At 32.1% G+C, this 21,014-nt stretch overlaps 1 protein-coding gene across 40 annotated transcripts in view; it reads right to left on the bottom strand.

The window, feature by feature from the left end:
* The window catches only part of BAZ2B (bromodomain adjacent to zinc finger domain 2B), a 322,506-nt gene that overhangs the window by 271,466 nt on the left and 30,026 nt on the right, over positions 1-21,014 (bottom strand). The window contains exon 2 of one of the 40 annotated variants that reach the window (XM_074303332.1): positions 20,477-20,585. The exons of the other annotated variants lie outside the window; for them this stretch is intronic. The gene's annotated coding sequence lies outside the window, so the exon portion shown is untranslated. The remainder of the gene's footprint in view (positions 1-20,476; positions 20,586-21,014) is intronic. 40 annotated transcript variants of the gene reach the window in all.

Raw genomic sequence — 21,014 nt, 5'->3', positions numbered from 1 at the left:
TTCCCTTTTTCTCTCTTTCCCTTTCCTACTTACTCATTGAGAAGGCAAGTTGATATATACATAGGCAATCATGCAAAACATTTCCATTTTAACCATGTTGCAAAATAAAAACAAAAAATAAAAAATTTTTCAAGTATGCATCAATCTACATTCAGATTTCATTATTTCTTTCTCTGAGGCATAGAGCATTTCATCATAAATCCTTAGAAGTATCTTAGCTCACTGTATTATTATAGAGAACATCTAAGTCATTCACAGTTGATTATCATATAATGTTCTCCTGGTCCTGCTAACTTCATTTTGCATCAGTTCATGTAAGTCTTTCCAGGTTTTTCTGAAAGCATCCTCCTCATCCTTTCTTGTGGCACAACAGTATTCCATCACAATCACATGGCACAACTTGTTCAGCTACTTCTCAATTGATGGACATCCCCTCAACTTCCAATTCTTTGCCACCACAGAAAGAAAAGCTGCCACAAATATTTTTACATCTATGGAGGTCCTTTTTCTTTTTTCTCTCTTTGGAATACAAACCTAGTGGTGCTTTTGCTGAGTCAAATGGTGTGCTTTGGTTTGTGGATGGGGTAGACATTTGCAGTAAATAATAGATTAAAGTTTACAAAAGCATATTACCAACTAAAAGTACCATACCACCTCATTTGATCCCTGTAAATTTGTAAAGCAAATACCATGGATATTACTAGATCATTTAATAAATAAGAAAATTGAGTCTTAGAAAAATTAGCTTACTCAAAGCTACCATGGCTACTAAGCATTATTTGGATTCAACCCAGTTGTCTTCTACGTGCAAGTAAAACACTCTTTCGTTAGTATGCTGAGTTCTGTACATATTTCATAAGGGAAAACTGATAAACTGGCACACAACTGAGGAAAAGTAATAAGATTAGGGAGGAGGGGTGTGGTCTAAAAACCACAAACCAGGAGAGGATCACAATGAAAAGATGGCAGTTGGAAAGATATGTTTTTTTCTCCACAAACTTCTCAAAAAGGAATTATGCATCAGATATAGAATTAACTAAAATTGAACCCATAAGACCACAAAAACAATGAAAGAGATAATTCTCAAGAAAACAATTATTTTACTCTGAAGTTCCACTTACTACCCCCATCCATATTGAATCTGTCCAGCTAAAAGAGGAAAAGGTTAAAACACCTGGGATGGAGAAGCGGACTGAGGATCACAGTAGCAGAAAAATGGGGGAGGGAGGAAACTTATACCCTAAAGGGAATGGGGGCTAAAAACCCATTTAAATACAGTCTTCTTCCCTAGAATTTACTCTATGCAAGAAGGTAACTAGTTTGTCATATCCCCCAAATGTGAAATCCCAAGATCATGATCCTAAAATGGGGGTTTTCAAAATAAGACCACCAGGTAAGGACCAAAGACAAGAAGTCTCAGACAAAAGGAATTGACTAAGAGAAAATTGCAGTGGGAAGAGGATGAGAAAAGGGCAAGAAAAGCATCTTCAAACAATTGAAGGAACTATCATGTAGAACAAGAATTAGTTTTCTTTTGGTTGCCACCAGAGGATGGAACTAATTATAATAAGTAGATGTTTCAGAGGCAGATTAAAATTTGGTATATGGAAAATCTTTGTAACAATGAGGGCTGTTAACATAAGCAGACTAGTTTATCTCAAGATATAAGACCTCCAAAATCAGAGGGTAGAGGGTCACTTGGTCAGGATCTATAGGAGTATAGATCTTCTTCAGAAGTAAAGCTAGCTAGATATATGGATGGATTTTGATATGCCATAAAAGTACATATATGTATTATAATACATGTATGTGTGTGTGAATTATCAGCTATATTAACAATATATTTACATACTATTTGACTAGAGATTAACTAGATTAACCTAGAGGACTGAATATAGTTGTAAGTATTTGAGGAACTCAAGGCATATAGACAAGCTGTGGTACTTTCAGTGAATAAATTTAAGTGACTGCTATAAGTTTTGGGAAGATATTAAAGTAATAATCATAATCTCAAGATCATACGACAGTGAAAAATAGATATGGTAAAAACATATATGTATGTGTGTATATGCACATATATATAATTTAAAATAAGATAGTAAAATTGTTCTGTTTGTGGATCTTTCTATATTTTCTTTTATTCTATGCATTTAAAAATGTTTTATTGATACTTTTTGCATATACATGGGATATCCTAGAAATCTGAGTGTAGTTTTAAACTTTGATTAGCTTAAATCTGCAATAAGATCTTTGGGATATCTGGTACTTCATGACCACCTAAAATCAATATCCCTATCATTCCAATTAGAAGCCCTACCTTGCCACAAATGCATATTTAACAAAGATATACAGTCAAGCCATATAATTAACATATCATGGTCATGTCTGAGAACAAATATTTTCTTTCTACATATCTAGTCTCTTATTTCTATGGTAGTCTCTTCAACACAGATGACAAACTATCATTCTTGCCCATTCTTTGCAATTCTTGCCTATATAGTGAACTTATTAAATTCACTATAAGGAGTCTACTCCCACATTTTAGGGACCAAACCTTGCTCTTTCCATTTTTAAACATTCATTTTCGATAATACTTTTCTTCAAATACATCTTTTACACAATTTCTTCTTGGTAATCTTTTCCAGCATACTCCCACTAACCATGTTTCATGATTTTCAACTTTATTCTTCAAAGACTTTGCCTCAAAACCAAATAGCACTACTAGAAGAATACTGATATTAAAAAAAAAAATACATTTTTGTTTTTAGAAAGAAGCTCAGTCTCAAAAAGAACTTTGTGATTTCCCAAAGCAGCAATCCTTATTCTTCTCTTTTCCAGACTCATCAAGGTGTATTTGAAATATCTAAACATGATGTATATATAAATATAAAGAAATATATACATATGTGTGTATATAAAATGTATATGTATATGTGTATATATGTCCATGCACACATATATGAATAAACTTTTAATTGGAGGCAATTTTCAATAATCCCTCCTTCCCTCCTTCCTCTCTTCCTTCTTTTCTTTTGCTGAGACAATTATGGTTAAGTGACTTGCCTAGGGTCACACAGCTAGGAAGTGTTAAGTGTCTGAGGCCAGATTTGAACTCAGGTTTGACTTCAGGGTTGGTCTTCTACTCACTGCACCACCTAGTTGCCCCTAAGATATGTGTCTTTCTAAAAAAAAAATTATTGTCATCAAAAAATAAGCTCTATGCCTTTTTTTTTTTTTTTTTACATCATTCAACTATGTGATAGCAAAAATGTAACGCATATTGCTTTCAAAAGCCTGGAGATTCCTATTAGATTCCTTCATCAACAATGCTGCCAATGTATGTATAGATTATTATTATGAAAATTTCATTTAGATGGTTATAAAGGATATGCCTTTGTACTTATTGACATTTTCAGTCAATGGCCCTTTTTGTTAATGAAGTCCAAGTTTTTTCCATTCCTTTCTTGTGTTTCCCTCCTTCAGATCCCTAAACATGTTCAAAATTGTGTTCCTTATAACAACACTGGTATTTGGTTTACCAGCTATTTTTCTCATTACTATTGGAAGAACATTAGTATTTATTAGAGAGGACTTCTGGTTATAAGGAGAAGCATGAAACCACTGTAAATACTGAGAAATTCCTAAATGCAATAACATTTTTTCTTTCTTGAAACCACTGTAAATACTGAGAAATTCCTAAATGCAATACAACATTTTTTCTTTCTTCTCTGTCCACTTCAAGGGATTATTCCAAATATATTGACATATACTAACTTAATGGACTGGTTTGTCAATGCCATTTCATAATCCAGGAAATACATATTCTCCTAAGCATTCTTTTATGCACAAACCCTTCAGAAATCATAGATCTCACTGAAGAGACAATATGGCTCTACAGACCTTAAAGGAAATTTGTTAAAACATGTCTTCCCAGAACTACCTTCATTATATGTACTGATAATTCTCAGGATCAACAAATTGTTTAGATAAGTCATGTCAGAACAGATATAATTGCCTCATTTCTTCATTATCCTTTCTTTCATTTAATGCTAAAAGTTACCTCTCTAACTCAAAAGTTGCTGACTATATAGCTTATTTTGAAATGACTGCTTTCCTAACCTTTCTGGCTCCTCTATATGTACTTTGTACAGATTGTGTGTTCACTTATACATATACAGATTGTTTACCTTCAAGAGCTTGTTAAGTTCCTCATAAACATGAACTTTCATTTTCCCTTCTGTATTCCTAGGGCCTGACATAAATACTAAGTAAACACTTATTTATTGGTAACCAGTTATGTTCTGTCTGATGAGAGAGAATGTTTCATTTATGTTTTATTTTTCAGAAACTTCTAACCCTCTTATGGAAATAAATTTTCATGATATGCAGGTGGGAGGCTCTTTAAAATGCACAAACTTTCAGCCTTTTATATTTCTTAATGCTGAACCACATTTTCTAACATGGTTTTTGTAATCTTCCTCTTTGCACTGAAGTTACAACATAATAAAGTGCATGTCTGACTAGGTTAGTCAAGTTTTTCACTCCATCTCTTACACATAAACTGCAATATTCAAATGTAAGTTCAATAACATTCAAATATTTCAGGGTGACCTCTCCAAATCAAATGTTTTACTCAATGGTCATAATGAAGTTCTTTTGAAGTATAAGCAATTGACTGATAATAACCTATCCTTAGTCTTTGCTTCCAGGTCATGTCACAGAACCCTGAGATCTCAGCAAAATACTTATATGGACTGCTTTGTTAGATTCAACATTCTTTTTTGAGAAAAAATATTTGTCCATCCATCCCCTCCCCCCCACCAGAAAACCATGAAAATTATGTTCATGCTTAGGTGAACTGGTCTGTGGTTTGAGTAAGAACAAAAGTAAATTTCCAAACTTACAAATGAAATATAATTTATCTGCCTTCTAAGTGTCCGATTTCTAAAGCAATATGGATTTTTCTTTAACAGGTATATCAGCACTTTAAGTCACTTGTCAGAAAAAAAAATTAAACTTACTTAAGTGCTTCAGCACTTGCTGAAGTCTCATCTTACATCTAATATTTAAGAAAGACAATGTTAATGATTATTGGACTATGTAATGTCCAAGTTAACATTTAAGAAATTAACTATGTATTTCTCCAGATTGTTTAAATTTTGTCCTATATTCAATTAATCAAAAAACAACAAACCAAATCACATTCTCTTAAGTAAAACCCCAGGGAAATTCTTTCACTGAGTTACAATGTAATACTATACCATAATTTCTACAAAGAATCAATATCAGAAGCACAGTGCTGAACATTTCAGTATCTTCTATAAAAACTACAGTAGATAAAATTGTCTTCTATGTTATTGAACATAAAAAGTTCTGTTCATATGAGTACAATTTCTATTATCAAATAGAATTATATGCCAATAGTCTTTTAATTTGGTTTAGACCGAAGTAAACTGAAAGCTAATTCCATTCAACTGTAATAATTAATCTCAGATGCCCATACCATTTATTTCTCTGCTCATTTCACTAATTTTGTTCCATTTGTAGTTTTAATTGTCCTAAATTAACCTGCATAATTTTGAAAGCTACTACAAATCTTTTTTTTTTTTTTTTTTTTTTGAGATTTGAGCCAAGTTCAACTTAGATAAATAACAATAGAATTTTTTTTTTGTTAGAAGAAACCTCAGGACTCATGAAATTTAATATCTTGAATTAACAGGATTAAATAAATTAAAGTCTGAAGATGACAGGATAAACTAGTCACAATTAGAACCCATGTTCCCCATATCCTTGACCCAGTATTCCCTCTACTTTCTGGGTTGTTTTTCATTTTTTGTTTTTTCATGTTGTAAAGGGACTAACTGAACAAAAAACTGAATTAAACATCTAAAGTCATTATCACACTTTAAATTATTTAATTTTTTTATTGAGAGTAGCAGACTGGTATATACTTCTAAGAATTTCATAAATAATCAAGCAACTTAGAACTAGTTTGTAATTCCATTACAAAGATTAAAATTCATCAAGCAAAGAAATATTGTAAATTGAATTTCATTTTGACCAGGAATGAAATATAGACCCAAAGTGTCTTTTTTACCAAAATTAAAAATACTCCATTATCACAATAAATCCTATATCTCTTCTCTCTCTCTCATGGCAAAACTCCTAGAAAAAGCTGTTGATCAAATTGCTTCTGCTATTTCACCTACCATTCACTTCTGAATCCCTTTTAGATAACTTTTAAAGTAAAACCAATTTCTATAAGATTCCCAGTGATTTCTTTATTTTTCATCCAATGCCTTTTCTTTAGTCCTTATTTTTCTTGATCGACATCTATTTCTGGCATTAAGGTGACTACACCCTCATATTGGATACTCTCTCCTACCTGGGTCTTTCTGACACTGCTATCTCCTGGTACTCTGCCTGATTTATTATCATCCATCCCCTTTCCACCAACATCATCTATGTCCTATCCAATAAACATAGATTTATATCAAACTCTATTGTGGACCCTCTCCTCTCTCTTCACATTCTCTCTCTTCACATTCTCTTGGTGATATCATCAGCTCCCATGGATACAACTATCATCTCTATGCAGATGATTCCCAAATCTACATATCCAGTGTTCATCACTCTTAGGAGCTCCAGTCTCCTGTCACCAACTTCCTGCTGGGCATCTACACCTGAATGTCCTATAAGCATCTCAAACTCAACAAGATCAAAACAGAACTCATTTCTCCTGATAAACCTGCCCTTCCTCCTAAATTTCCTATTTTTATTAAAGGCACTTCTAGTCTTTTAATAACCTAAGTTTGCAAACAAGGTATCAGCCTTTACTTTTTACTTTCACACGTTTTCTGGGATCAACCAATTGCAAAGTTTTGTCAATTTACCTGCATATATCTCTCACAATCTGTATCCTTTTCCACAAACATGTCTACTATCCTTGTCCAAGCTTTTATAATCACCCTGTATCCAGTTTCTCCTTTCTCCAATCCATCTTCCATACAGTTGCCACATTGGTGTTTTAAATAACAGGCCTGCCATTCTCACTTCCCTGCACAAGAAAGTTAAGTTGCTCCCCTGATTCTAGTAAAAATATAAACGTCAGTTCATAAACTGGCACTAACCTTTCTTTCCAGATTCATTACACATTATTTTCCTTCATACATTTAACATTTAAGCCCAACCAGACTATTTCCCATTCTTCCACAATAGTCAATCTTTCAAATGGTGTTCCCTACATCTTTTATATGCTAGTGCCTAGACTGTTTCCCTTGCCTTCCTCATTTCTGTCTCTTAGAACCTTTAGCTACATCCTAGATTGAACTTAAATACCACCTGCTTCAAGAGATGTTTCCTAAATCCCATTGTTTGTGCCCTCATTCATTCTGTACATCTATTTATTCAACTGTATCTATCTCCTCTTCAGAATCAGATAAACTGCTTTAAGGCAGGAATTGTCTCACTTTGTAGCCATATGCTCTCTGACTGGCATAAAACTTGCCATAGAATAGACATATTAAATATTTGTAGATTAGTTCATGTGGTGTCTGAAGGCAGCAGGGTACATTGGTAAGAACATAGTTGTCCAGACTTTAGAAGATCATGGTTTAGAGTCTCCTTTTAGCTATGTGATACTTTTTTGCTATATGATCACAGAAAACAGCCTCATTTTTCTCATCTATGAAACTGGGTTAAGAAAACAAATTATTTAACTTAAAGAGTTACTGAGAAGAAAGCCCTTTTATAAAACTTAGAGCTCAATAATAGCTATTCTTATACTGAGATTATTATGTAGGTGTTTTTAGGCGTCTTGTAATTTATGAATAATAAATGAGAAGAAAGAGAATAGTTGTATTATCTGTATGCTGCTAGCTAATAACAAAACCAAGTCCCTGTGTTCAGGATGAAAGGGTTAAAAAGTCTGGTTTCTTATTAGAGGAGGGCAGCAGGACACAATGAAGTGAGGGTAAAAGCTGACTGAAGGAGATTGGACCCAATCAGGACATTCTGAGGAGATAAGGAAAAGGGGACTGTTTTCTAACACTTTCAAAGTTGGATGACTCTTGGGGGAGGGGAGTAATTTTATGATTTCTCCAAACTCAGATGACTTTTTAGAGACTTAACTTCACAAAATGGTGAATAAAGGTAAAATAAAGTCACTAATTCCATTTCAATATTATACTATCAATGATCATAAAAGCTTCCAATTTCTTTTTACCAGTTTGCACTGGTCTAGGCTAGACTTCTGGTTAACTTTTTCTTCTAAACAATTCCTCTTTGGGGTATCCTTACCCACACTGCATTCCTATTTCACCCAAGGAAGGAAAGAGGATAAAAGTCCTTTATCATGTTCCTACCCATTTCTAAGGATAGATTAAAAGTATTTTTTGTCCACCTTGTCTGTGTAGTCAGAACCTAACTTCTGAAATAAAGAATTTTCATACTGTTACCACAAGAAGCACACCTGTAATACATATGAATTGAATTGATGACCTTTGTTCTATCATAAGTAATGCAGCTCTACTATACTAAAAAGAGAATAGCTTTTATATATATATTTACATAATCCTTTTCTTTCTTAGAGCTAGATAAGCAGCACTAAAAATGAATATGACAGATAAGAAAACTTAAGCTAAAGAAAGGAAATGTCTTACCCTAACTTACTTCATTAAGAGGGGGAGAAAATGGAAATAGAATTCTTGGGGGTTCCTATTGAGTCTTCTGGCTGCTATATCAGAATATAAGATAAATTAAAGATGGAAGTCTTTCTTCTGTGTAGAAGCATATAATTAACAAGCATTTATAAAATGGGAATATAATCTTGTAATTGTGACTTGAGACTTTATAATAGTAGAGCTATAGCTAAAAGTTGCCTGTGTTTGCCCCTTCCAGTTTCTCACCCTCTCTTAATTAGCCCTTAAATACTTTTTAAAGGTGAAGATGGCTTTGACTTCTCTTATCCAAGGATATCTTCTTGTAGGGCAATTCTGTAGGGAAATTTAAAGTTAGAGCTTATTATTATTGACTTGTATCCTTTTATTTCTGGGTTAGAGTTCTGGGATTAGAATGTAAACCTAGACTCCCCCAAACAATGGGAGAAAAGGACAGGTGGGGGGGGAGGCTTCTGCCTTCAGGGCATTTAATCTTGTGTGACAAATTGAGGATGACATTAAGGTGATAAACTTAGATGACAGGAACAATGACAGTGTTCTTAACCGAAAAAGAAAATTTTAGAAGAGAGATGAGTTTTAGGAAAAAATGAGTAAGTCCATGCAATATGAAGTTCAAAGTAAGGAACCAGGCTTGTTTAGACAAGAAAAAAAAAAACAAAACTCAAAGGGAATAGTATAGTTTTCTTTAAATATTTGAATGGGTATCATGGGAGAACGGATTAGAATTTTTTGGTTTGGTCCTAGAGGGCAGAATCAGAAACAATAACAATAAGTGGATGTTTCAAAGAAGGAACATATGGGCTTGAAATCAGGAATATTTTCTTAACCATTTGAGCTTTTTGAAAGAGAAATGGCTTCCAGCAATAGATAGTCTCTTTGAAAGTCTTCAATTATCTTTCCATGTTCTTGGAAAGATAAAATACTATTTAAGAAGATGCTGGCCATCCTTTTTAGGGTGATAGGAGTATTACTTTCATTTCTTTGACTAGATAATCGTGAAGGTCCCTTCTACTTCTTGAATTCTGTCATTCTAAGTTGTTTTCACTATGTTGTGGTATATATGATACACCCATTTGGAAAAAAACCCTTAAGCAATTAATATCTTAGGGCCAAAGTTATGGTCCCAAACTAGAAGAGAAACTAAAAGAACATAAAGAGGAGAGGGCTTCAGATAGAATTTTTGGTTCTACCCATAGTTAGAAGTCAAGAAAACCAAATGTTTTCTTCTAAATTTATATGCTGATAATCAGAAAGAAGGGGAAAGAATATTCTAGGCCAAAGGTGTTAAGCATACTATCAACAAATAGCTCACAATAATATCAAGTGTGGCCAGAACCATATTAAAATGTAATTGGGAAATATTTAACAAAATAAACAAATATTTACATAAATATATTTACATGTACACATATTTATAATATTTTATATAAATTTATATGGATTTATATAAATGTATGTAAAGTGTTCATGCTAATGTGTCATTTTCTTAAAATATGTGCCCACAGGAATCCTAATGTACTACTTAGAGAACTTATTTTTATTTGATTTTGACACCACTGTTCTAGAAAAAGGGAAGAACACAGAAGCAGTATGGTATATGGTATATGGTATATTATTGGGACAATGAATCAAACAGTTTGGCTACAACATGGGATAAATACAGATAAGGCTAGTAATTTAGGCTGAGACCAGATTATGGGGAACCTTGTAAGAAGTTTGAATTTAATCCTCAGCCAAGCCAAGATTTTGTAAACATTAATCATTGTACAATCTTATTTTTAGTGCCTTATAAAATTAATTCTGGCAAAGTTTAATTAATTAATTCTGGCCCTATCTTACAGGGCCTTTGTGCCTAGCAAAATAAGAAATTTGACATTGGTTTAATTTTAAGACAATCCTAATTCATTAATAAACAAGTAGAAACACTAGTATGCCCAGAGCTATGCTATTCCTGGAAAGAAAGACAAAAGTATCTGACATTCTCCTGAAAAAGACTTTAATCAAGAGGATCTAGGTCTTGACAAGATTTAGGTAGAATCTGACATAGGAGAATTGAATTTTTGTTTCTTTTTTTCCCCTAGATTACTGCAATGTTTTTTAAACATCTCTTCTGAAATAAAAATTAAATTCAGAATGCTCTCCATTTAAATGTTTTACAACAAAGAATAAAACTAAACCATTGATGGCCTTGATTAATGCAATCAACAAGTCTTTAATTCCAAAGTTTATTATTGTTAAAAACATCAAACAAATAGCTTCCTAATGAAGACTTCAAATATATGATTCTTCTGATAACAGTGGTTCTCATAGTCTACATCAAACATCTATGGAAAAATTATTGGATACTCAAATTACAGATCAGAGTCGAATAGGACATAAGACAGCATCTGATCCAATCTGTTTCTAACCAAAAATTCCTCCTATGACATTCCTAAAACAATCTTGTGCTCTGAAGAACAGACGGATAAATTTTCAGAGCTAACATTTGTACTTTAGAAATCCACAAAAGCTATAAATTAGGACTAGATTTATTTTTTGTTGATTGTCTAGACTTAAAGTGATAAGAATATGTTCATTGAGATTAAACTTTTTTTTTGAGAGCCAGTTGTTAAATATTTACCAGCACAGTCTTGCATATATGTGATCCCAAAGTCTTACTTGAAGAGCTCAAGAGAAAAGAGACCTGAAGCCCTGGTAACAACTTAAGTAAATGCTTATGGGCAATGGATTCTGGCAAATCTCAAGCAACTATATCTTAAGAGCACCAACCTTGAAAGTCAGGAAACCTGGGCTTGATTCCCAGCTCTACCACATATCATCTGTATAACCCATATTATCTGGCAAACTATTCAACCTGTTTCCTCATTTATAAAACAGGAATGCTAATATTTACACCACCCACACTGCAACATTTTTGTACCAAGATAATGTTGGAAGCATTTATTTCTGTAAATTGCTATATAAATATAAGATGTTACTAATATAGAACATTAGATAAATTATGTAGAATTTCATGATTTTTTTACTTTCTGAAACACTAAAATTTATGATTTTTAAATGATTTGTGATTCTTAAAGATATTTGGGGGAAAACATCACCTATTATTAAACTTATTACATCAAAATATGCCAGATGTAATTTTAGCATTACATTCAGTTGACTGAGATTTAATAGATTTAATATCTTAAACTGCCAGTTTTTGAATTGTAGCACACAAGAAAAAAACATAGTACTGGATTGTAAATTCCTTGACTCCTACTAGAGGTTAGGTATATAGTTTGGATCCAAACAGGAGAGGGCCTTTAAATATCAAAATTTAAGGTTTTAAATATTATGTCATGGTCAACAGAGAGCTATTCAAGATTCTTGAAAAGAAAAAACGATTACAGATCATCATCAGATTTTTTAATTTGGATCTAGAAAGAACCCTAAAGCTTGGTTAATCTAACACCTTCATTGTAAAGATAAATGCACACAAAAAAAGTAATTAAGGTTATTCAGGTAGGAAGACACAAAGTCAAAATTTAAATCTAGTTCCTCTGACTCCAAAGTCAATGTCTCTCCACTTATGCATCAATAAGATTCTTTGACCATTGGTGAAGAGGATGAATTGGAGAGGGTTATATGATTATTTCAGTTTTTAAAAAATCACTGGGCCATGGAGGTTAAAGGTACCCACACAGGCACTTGGAATTAAGGAAGGAGCATTGGGAAAAGATGGGGCAGGGAGAAGAATGAAAATACAGACTTGAGAGTTACTATGTAAAAAGACAAAAACTAAAATGAAAGGAAACATCATCAAGGGAATAAATTTAGAGAAAAGACGGGATAATATACTTAGGGAAATAACATTGAAAAATGTCTTATTTAAGGGACAAGAGTAGAATGAGGATGCAAAAAATAAACAGAGGTAACATGGTTGAGAGGAAAAAGTAATAGATATTAAGTTATAGGAATTGAATACTGACTATTACTCTTAAGGCTGAATTAGATGATCTCTGCTGTCTTTTCCAACTCTAAATCTATGATCACACATCTAGGTAAAAGGAAAAAGCGTAACAGTGAAACATTGTAGAAGCCAAGGGAACAGAATATTAAGCAAAGGGTGGTCTAGTGCCAAATATTACAAATTAAAGGAAAAAAAAAAACTATCAATCTGAATATTCTAATGAAGTTATTAGTGAACTGGGAATGAGCCATTTCAATTTAAGATTGGAAATCAAAACCAGATTACAAGGAATTGAATATTGACAAGGTACCTCTTTTTAAGACTTTCAGTAAAAGGTAAGAGAGTTAGAATAATAATTTGAAAAAACAACATAAAAGCAGAGTCACCAGGTTTGTTTATTTGTTTTAAGGTGGGGTTAAAAAAAGAAAAGGAAAAAAAACAGCCATTGAGTTCAGTGATATACCATGATAACCTGAGAATTAACCTGAATGACCAGCCCAGCAGCAAACCTACTTAGTCAACAGCAGAAACACAAAGAGTTCTGTAAGGAAGAGAACATTTCTTCATGTTTGTAAGTAAACTTGGAGGAATTTTTGTAACTACTTCAAGTTTGATTCCACTCTCCCAATAAAACAAGGTATAGAGAAGTGAGTCCTCATTATAGAGAATGTTTTTATAGTTTGTATGTTACTGTATCTCCTCAGTGTTATTTGTAAAGGTAAGTGATACTAATTATTTGTTGATGAGATAAACATCAGCTGGTTAAACGATATTGAAAAATTATTAACTGACATTAGCATATGATATTAGGAGAATCAGAGTGGATGCTTAAACTGACAACATTAGAATACCTGGGGATACAGTCAATTTCTAAGAATCAAATTTACTAGCACAAGTGAAACTAGGGTTGAAAGAGTAAGCTCTCTCTTCAACAATGAGATGATTCAAACCAGTTCCAATTGTTCAGTAATGAAGAGAATCAGCTACACCCAGAAAGAGAACACTGGGGAATGAGTATAGACCACAACAAAGCATTTCCACTCTTTCTGTTGTTGTTTGCTTGCATTTTTGTTTTCCTTCTCAGGTTTTTCTTTCTTTCTTTCTAGATGCGATTTTCCTTATGCACCAAGATAACTGTATAAATATGTATGCATATATTGGATTAAACATATACTTTAACATATTTAACATGTATTGGACTACCCCAGGAGGGGGTAGGGGGAAAAGGGGAAAAGTAGAACAGAAGGGTCAATGTTGAAACATCACCCATGCATATCTTTTGTAAATAAAACACTATAATAATTTTTTTTTTTTTAAAGAAACAGTAAGCCCTGTGGACTACCTGGGCTACATTTTAATATATTCCAAAATATTGCCAGGATTTGAAGTCAAGCTTGTAAACTCCCATTCTATTACCTTATTTTGAAAAGTAGGATATTTGCTCTTCTCTAATCTAGTATCTCTTTTATTCTATATTATCTTTTCAAGATTATGATCACTGATAATGATTGAGCAGTCTCATCAGCCAGTTCTTTCAGAACTCCAATATACAGTTCATATGAACCTCATGTCTAGAATTTTTTAAATTTAATTTTATTTTATGAAAGCTTTTTATTTACAAAACATATGCATAGATTGTCAATGCTGAAAAATTACCCATGCATATATCTTGTAAATAAAAAGCTAGAATTTAAAAAAAATATGCATGGATTATTTTTCAACATTGGCCCTTGCAAAGCCTTCTGTTCCAAATTATCCTCTCTTCCCCCTGGTTCTCTTCTTTTTTTTCTTTTTTTTTTTTTCCCCCCTGAGGCTGGGGTTAAGTGACTTGCCCAGGGTCACACAGCTAGGAAGTGTTAAGTGTCTGAGACCAGATTTGAACTCGGGTCCTTCTGAATTCAAGGCTGCGTCACCTAGCTGTCCCTTCTTCCCCCTGGTTCTCTCCCCAGATGGCAGGTAGTCCAATACATGTTAAATATGTTAAAGTATATGTTCAATCCAATATATGTATACATATTTATGCAGTTATCTTCAAGACTCAGTTTAAGCACCACCTATTATGACATGACACCTTTCCTGAATCACTACAGCTGCTAAGGCCTCCTCCTTAACTTTTCTTTCAATAAGCCTTCATCTCTTTTGTATATGCCTTTCTCTACATATCACTTAACCGTATTTGCCTCAATTTCTTCATCTGCAAAGTGAATTAGAGAAAGAAATGGCAAATTTCTTCAGTATATTTGCCAAGAAAACCTTAAATGGGTTCATGAATAGTTGGACACAATTGAAACAACACAATCATCACAACATAATTCTATACATGTAAATGTTACCTCCCCAATAAGACCACAAACTTCCTGAGGTCTGGCACCATATTTTCCTCACTAAATAGTCTTTGTGTTCCTGGAACAAAGTTCCTGGAACATTCCTAGCACATCATAAGTATAGGTATTTGTAAACTGATTAAATGCCTAACTTATATATGATGTATGAATACTAGTGAATTCTACTGTTGATCAACAGCTCCAAGTGAAAACTATAATGATGCTGCATTAACATATTTATTTTTAAAGAAGCTTAATGAATCCTATAAAGTCTTACAAAATGAACATCTTTTATTTTATCAATTATAATGATAAACTGCTTTTGCAGTTTTGAAGTTAGGAACAAATTATTTTTCCTTATAAATTCATAAGAAGTTCACCTAAATTTGGCTGACTTTGCAAAAGTGAAAATAATCCTGAGATGTATAAAATGACATGTCAGAAATATTTTAACTTTCCAAGTACTTTAACTTGTACTTTTCATGTTACCATTTGAAAAACAATTAAAATAATTCACTTAATTCTAAAATCTTTAAACTACAAATTTAGCCATTCTTTGCATATCTGAAAAGTCCCTAATTTATTTCCTGGAAATAATTTATACATAAATAAAGAATATCTCACTGATCAGACTGTATATCTCTTTTAAAATGCATAAGTTTTGGGAAGAAAATGAAGTGTGAATTATTAATGGTATAGTTTGAGTGGGTATCCAGGATCTCATTTCAAAATGTGATTTGGGATTCTGATTAGGTTCACAATTCTTATCACAAAGAAATAAGGAATATGAATGTAGGTAGTATACTGTTTTTACAAAAGCCAATTAAGTTATACCTTTATAGTATTCTATATCCTTTATGTTATATACCAATTAAATGAAGATGTATGCTAAATTTCAATGCTATAAGAATGTAAATTTATCTTTATATAAAACTATTCATTTGCTTAGGACAGAATATGTAAAACTTTGTTCTGTTTGGTATTTTGTCAAGTGTCACTGAAACTTGTCACTTGAAACTTATACCTCATCCTATCTTCCATAAGTTTCAAAGGCTACATTACTTATTTTGTCACATGCATCAATTTTCACTTTTTTCTTCATAATTTCCCTATAAACATGTCAAACCATACATTTCCTATTCCTTTTTTCCTGATTATTTCTCCATAAATTTATTTAAAAGTTATACTAAAGGTTCAAATAACCTCTCAAAATACAACTACTTCTCACCTAACCTCTTATTCAAAACTTTCTTTTTTCATAGAGTCTTCCAAAGCCAACTCAGCAAATTCCATAATGCACAGTAAGTAGTACAAAAAAATGTTCCAGCAAGACTCCACTCAAGGACCAGTTGGCATTCTAACCCAACTATCACTACAGTTAAATTTGGGCAAGCTAAAATGCTGCAAAATCATATATGCCATATTTAAACAAGCAGGTATTCTGCTTGGTCCATGTTTTGTTATTTATCACAATGTTTTATAATTACAAATATAAGGAATTGAATAATTAAAAATGGAAGATTATATAAATTATTGTCAAGCCAATTCATAAAAACTTATTATAAAACTAGCCTAAATGTGAAGCAGAATTTTGATTTGATTTAAGAAATCTGGGGGGAAAGACTATCCTTTCAATTAATAAAATCTTAGTATACCTAAATGAAGGGTTTAGAGATTATAGTGTTAAAATGTTATCTGTTCAAATAAATTAAAGGGCATAAATTGTATGTCAAAAAATAATTTGATTATGTAATATGGATTCATTCTCAGATAAACACACTTCAACACATTTACTTTTTGTGACTTAATTTTATGAGTATTATCTGAAAATTTTAAACACATCAATATATCAATGAAATAGTATAATCTATACATTAATGTACCCAAAGTGGTTAACTAATTCATCACAACTAATTCATATTTAATGGAGATAGGGACTAGCCCTGTAATTTTCATTGGCATGATGAAATCTTAAGAGAGCACTATCAATGCAGGCTGGTACCTCCTTTACAAACTATAGGCCTATATAGTTGCCAGTTGAGGGATTGTGACTTGCTCCGACTCACAGGGACAGGATTTGAATCAGGTCTTCTTGCATTTGAGAACAATTCTCTATCTAATCCACCAGAAGTGTCAATATCAAACCATGCATTCTGTACAAAATTGCAGGGACCCCTTTGTATTTGAGTTTAATAGCACTGTACTACAGAGCACTGCATCTCTTAATATTAAACTAATATATTTAAGAGGAGATTGGAATTTTTACTCATTCATTCCTAAAATAAAATAACCAAGATGGACTTGGCATTCTCCCTGCAACTGCTATTAGATGCTCTTTCTTAATACAGTATCACTCAAGTAAGGATTATTCTTAAAACACAAATGCCACCATATCCTTCTAGTAGTTGAACAACTTCCAAAAAACTTGAAAATCATCCCAAACCCGCAGCCCCTCACACACAATTCTTGTGTTTCAGGTTATACTGTACCAAGTGACCACAGGGGAAATATCAAGAGCAACTGAAGGTCATGATTCTGAAAGACTATCACAAAATAGTTTTTAAAAGAATCTTTAAAAATTTATTATAACATATTTTTAAATTCTCCTCTACAAGACCAAGGGTTTTACTGGGTGATTTGGGAGGTCCCTTCCAACTCTAGGTCTCTGATCCTTTGATCTGCTTAAGTCTTAAGCTTTCAACACCACACTTTTAAATTTTTAAATTTTTTTTCCAATAGCACTATTCACTTTATTTTGTATGGGATGCATTTTATGATAACATTGCTGGTTTCTTAATCACATTTATCATCCTAACTACTCTGAACATTGGAAAGGTTCTGACTTTAAACACTATCACTTTATTTTCTTTTGAAAAATTTCCTCTTATGACCCAAATAATATATTTTTCATTCCAAATTGGGCCAAATCAATGAATATGCCAAGGCAGTTACATACAATCTGTTATAAACTCTAAATATAATCTTCTGCACAACTATTAAATTTGTAGGTGATACTTTACTAAAAATCATTTACCGGTCTTCATATGCTTCTTTTTGGAGATTTATGCTCAGAAGCTACTAGATTTTTGTTATTAAGCAAGAGTATCAATCTTCTGCACTATCCAAGCACTACTAATATGGTTTCATCTATAAGTTCACACACTACACACTAAAATATATTTAAATATAAACCAGCATTTAATGATGAATTAACACTCTAATGGAAAAAATTAAGATATTTTACTTGTAAAATATATTTCAACTTAAATGAGTGTAAATTTATTTTATGACTAAATTATACTTTCCAACTTTCATTAACTTTCCAACCTTCCAAAATTTTCCCCAGGTAATATTTTAGTCTAGCATTGTCTTGGACATGAAATGTCCACTAGTACTCTTTTTTTTTTTTTTTTTTTTAAAGACAAGGAAACTTGGGCAGGCACAGGGCATATCCTCATTTTTTCCTAAAATGCCTATTGCAAATACACGACTATAGATATACCAATTTGTCAAAGATGTAGATACATGTTATCTATTATGTCCTCTATTTAAAAGTGAACTTTTTATTTAAATGGAAATATTTTTCATTTTATTAATTAATTAGATCTTTCAATGGGAAAATAAGAAAAATTAAAGTTTCAAAATAAGTACTAGCTATATGTACAGTAAAACACCAAATTTCTAAATATATTCCAAACTTTAATATTCTTAAAGTTAATTCAGGTTAAAAAGTGGAAGCTTAGAGAGGAATTTTTTTTTTTAAGTAACATTCCAAGCTAAAGGAAATTTCTTTAGACAAACTTTTTTTTTTCCTATATTAACTCATATCTGTAAAAAAAAAAAAAAAAAAATCATGTCTCTGCATTTCTTCATTAGGATAAAGTATTCTTACTGAAACTTCCAAGTTTTCAGTTTCTCCAATATATATGAAACTAAAATGTATGACTCAAAGTAATTACTTTTTGTAGTGAACACACTAAATGAATAGTATGAGGAAACACACAAGACTTCTTCAAAAGATATAAAGAAACAAATTTTTACTGAAACTACTAAAGGGAAGATACCACTTTGAAGATTATTTACATAGTTTCATATTTTGGATAACCAAGTCCAAACAGAAGGAATTTCTACAAATAAAGTTGATTTAATACAAACAAAAATATTTTTTAAAAAAGTACAAGTTTATATAGTTAAACTCATTCCCTTCAAATTCATGTAATCCTATCCAGGTTACAAATATATTACCCTATGAAAGAAATAGGCAATCCTGAACTTCTAATCAGGTTAAGTTCTACATATTCCAAGCCATTTTAGTATATAATTTTCATGAGTCCTGAAAATTAAAACATCAAAGAAAACTTTGGGGAAAAAGCAAAATTCAATTAAGAGGAAATTGATTTTGACATATGAAATAGAAAGGTTATGCCAGGAATTATAATAAAAGTATAATATAAAAGCAGAATGGTATCTACTGAAAGAAAGTATTGTTAAATCACAAGTTGGTTCCCAATTTTATGCATAGGTTGTGTTGTAAACATTTGAAAATCAGGTTTTTTCCTATCATATCATGATCCTATCATGATATAGCTAAATATAAAAAATAGTTAAAATTTAAATAAATATAAAAGTTTGGATAGGGCAAATCTTCATTTTATTCTAAAATGCAAACTCTAAACTATGATGTTCATGAAATTTTCCCTTTTTCCTAATTTTCCTATTTCTCCTAAATTCATTTTCTCTCTTCTACCAATTCTATGATACTTTATCTCTGTCCCTTTTATGGAACATCACATTCCATTAAGCAGTAAGTTTCCTTGAGGTCATGAACCAAGTTTATTTATTTTATAGTCATCATAGTACCCAGAATTTTACCTAACACATCACAGGTCCTGAATACAAATAGCTGACTTTTCCAGTGCACTGAACTATACCTCCTAGGAGGCAATGAAATCACTAGCCTCTGGAAATGGCAACTAAAGATTCCAAAGAGATGGGAAATTCTGGGCAAAGGCAAATTGTTCACTTTCTGAATTTGTGTAAGAAAAGGCGTCTCTTTAAATTTTACCAAGTCATGGGGATAGAGTGGATAGAGCACCAGCCTTGAATTCAGGAGGACCCGAGTTCAAATCTGGTCTCAGACACTTAACTGTGTCTGTGTGACCCTGGGCAAGTCACTTAACCCCAGCCTCAGGGGGGGGAAAGAAATTTATCAAGTCATTCTTTAGGTACTCTGAATTTGAGAGGGAAAAAAGTCATTTGCTCAACAGGAGTTGGAATCCTCTGGTTTCAAGAGTTTGGGGCTCTTTCCTTCCCATTCATATGTGGAGGCTGTTTTCCACTTGCCATTAAGATTAAGTATCACATGTAAATCTTCAAATAACATTATATTATCAAAGAGAAATTCAAAATTATTTGTTACGGAAATTCACTTTACATAAACCCCAATAGGTATTTTAATAATTACTTTAAGAAAAATTTAAATGCAATATTTTAAAAAATATTACTATAAATTGAATGTTGTTTACCTTGGACGCTATCATTCCAAAAGGTGACTTCAGCCTTGAACTCAATTTGCAAATGAACTAATGTCAACTGCATGGCAAACAGCTAAGTTCTGATGTCACAATCCCACCCCTAAAAAGATATTGTTTATGACATTTTTGAAATGTATTTTTTAAATCTATAAAGATTTTATCCAACACTTTATATGGACTTAAAACAGATTAATTTTATATCATTTAAACCGATAAACAATTGTGTTATACAAGCATATAAACAAAAACACTATGTCTTTTAGACAATATTTGAAGCTTCTAACAATTAAAAAGTAAAGTACAATCAATAAGTGAGTATCTATAATCAGTTTTCCCTCAATAACTATCCTTCTTGTAAACATGAATATCCTTCAAAAAGCCATTTCTCTTTTTTAGTTGTAATCATAAGATCAAAGAAATCAGGTTAATATGGGAAATATTACTTAAATTACAGGATAAAAAGTAATTCCCCAAACCCAATAATGAAATTACCACGATTGACTAAACATTTAAAGGCTATCCAAGTGAT

The sequence above is a fragment of the Sminthopsis crassicaudata genome, chromosome 3 (assembly GCF_048593235.1).
Source record: "Sminthopsis crassicaudata isolate SCR6 chromosome 3, ASM4859323v1, whole genome shotgun sequence".
In the NCBI taxonomy this organism is placed as follows: Eukaryota; Metazoa; Chordata; class Mammalia; order Dasyuromorphia; family Dasyuridae; genus Sminthopsis; species Sminthopsis crassicaudata.
This window is presented reverse-complemented; position numbering and strand designations above follow the sequence as displayed.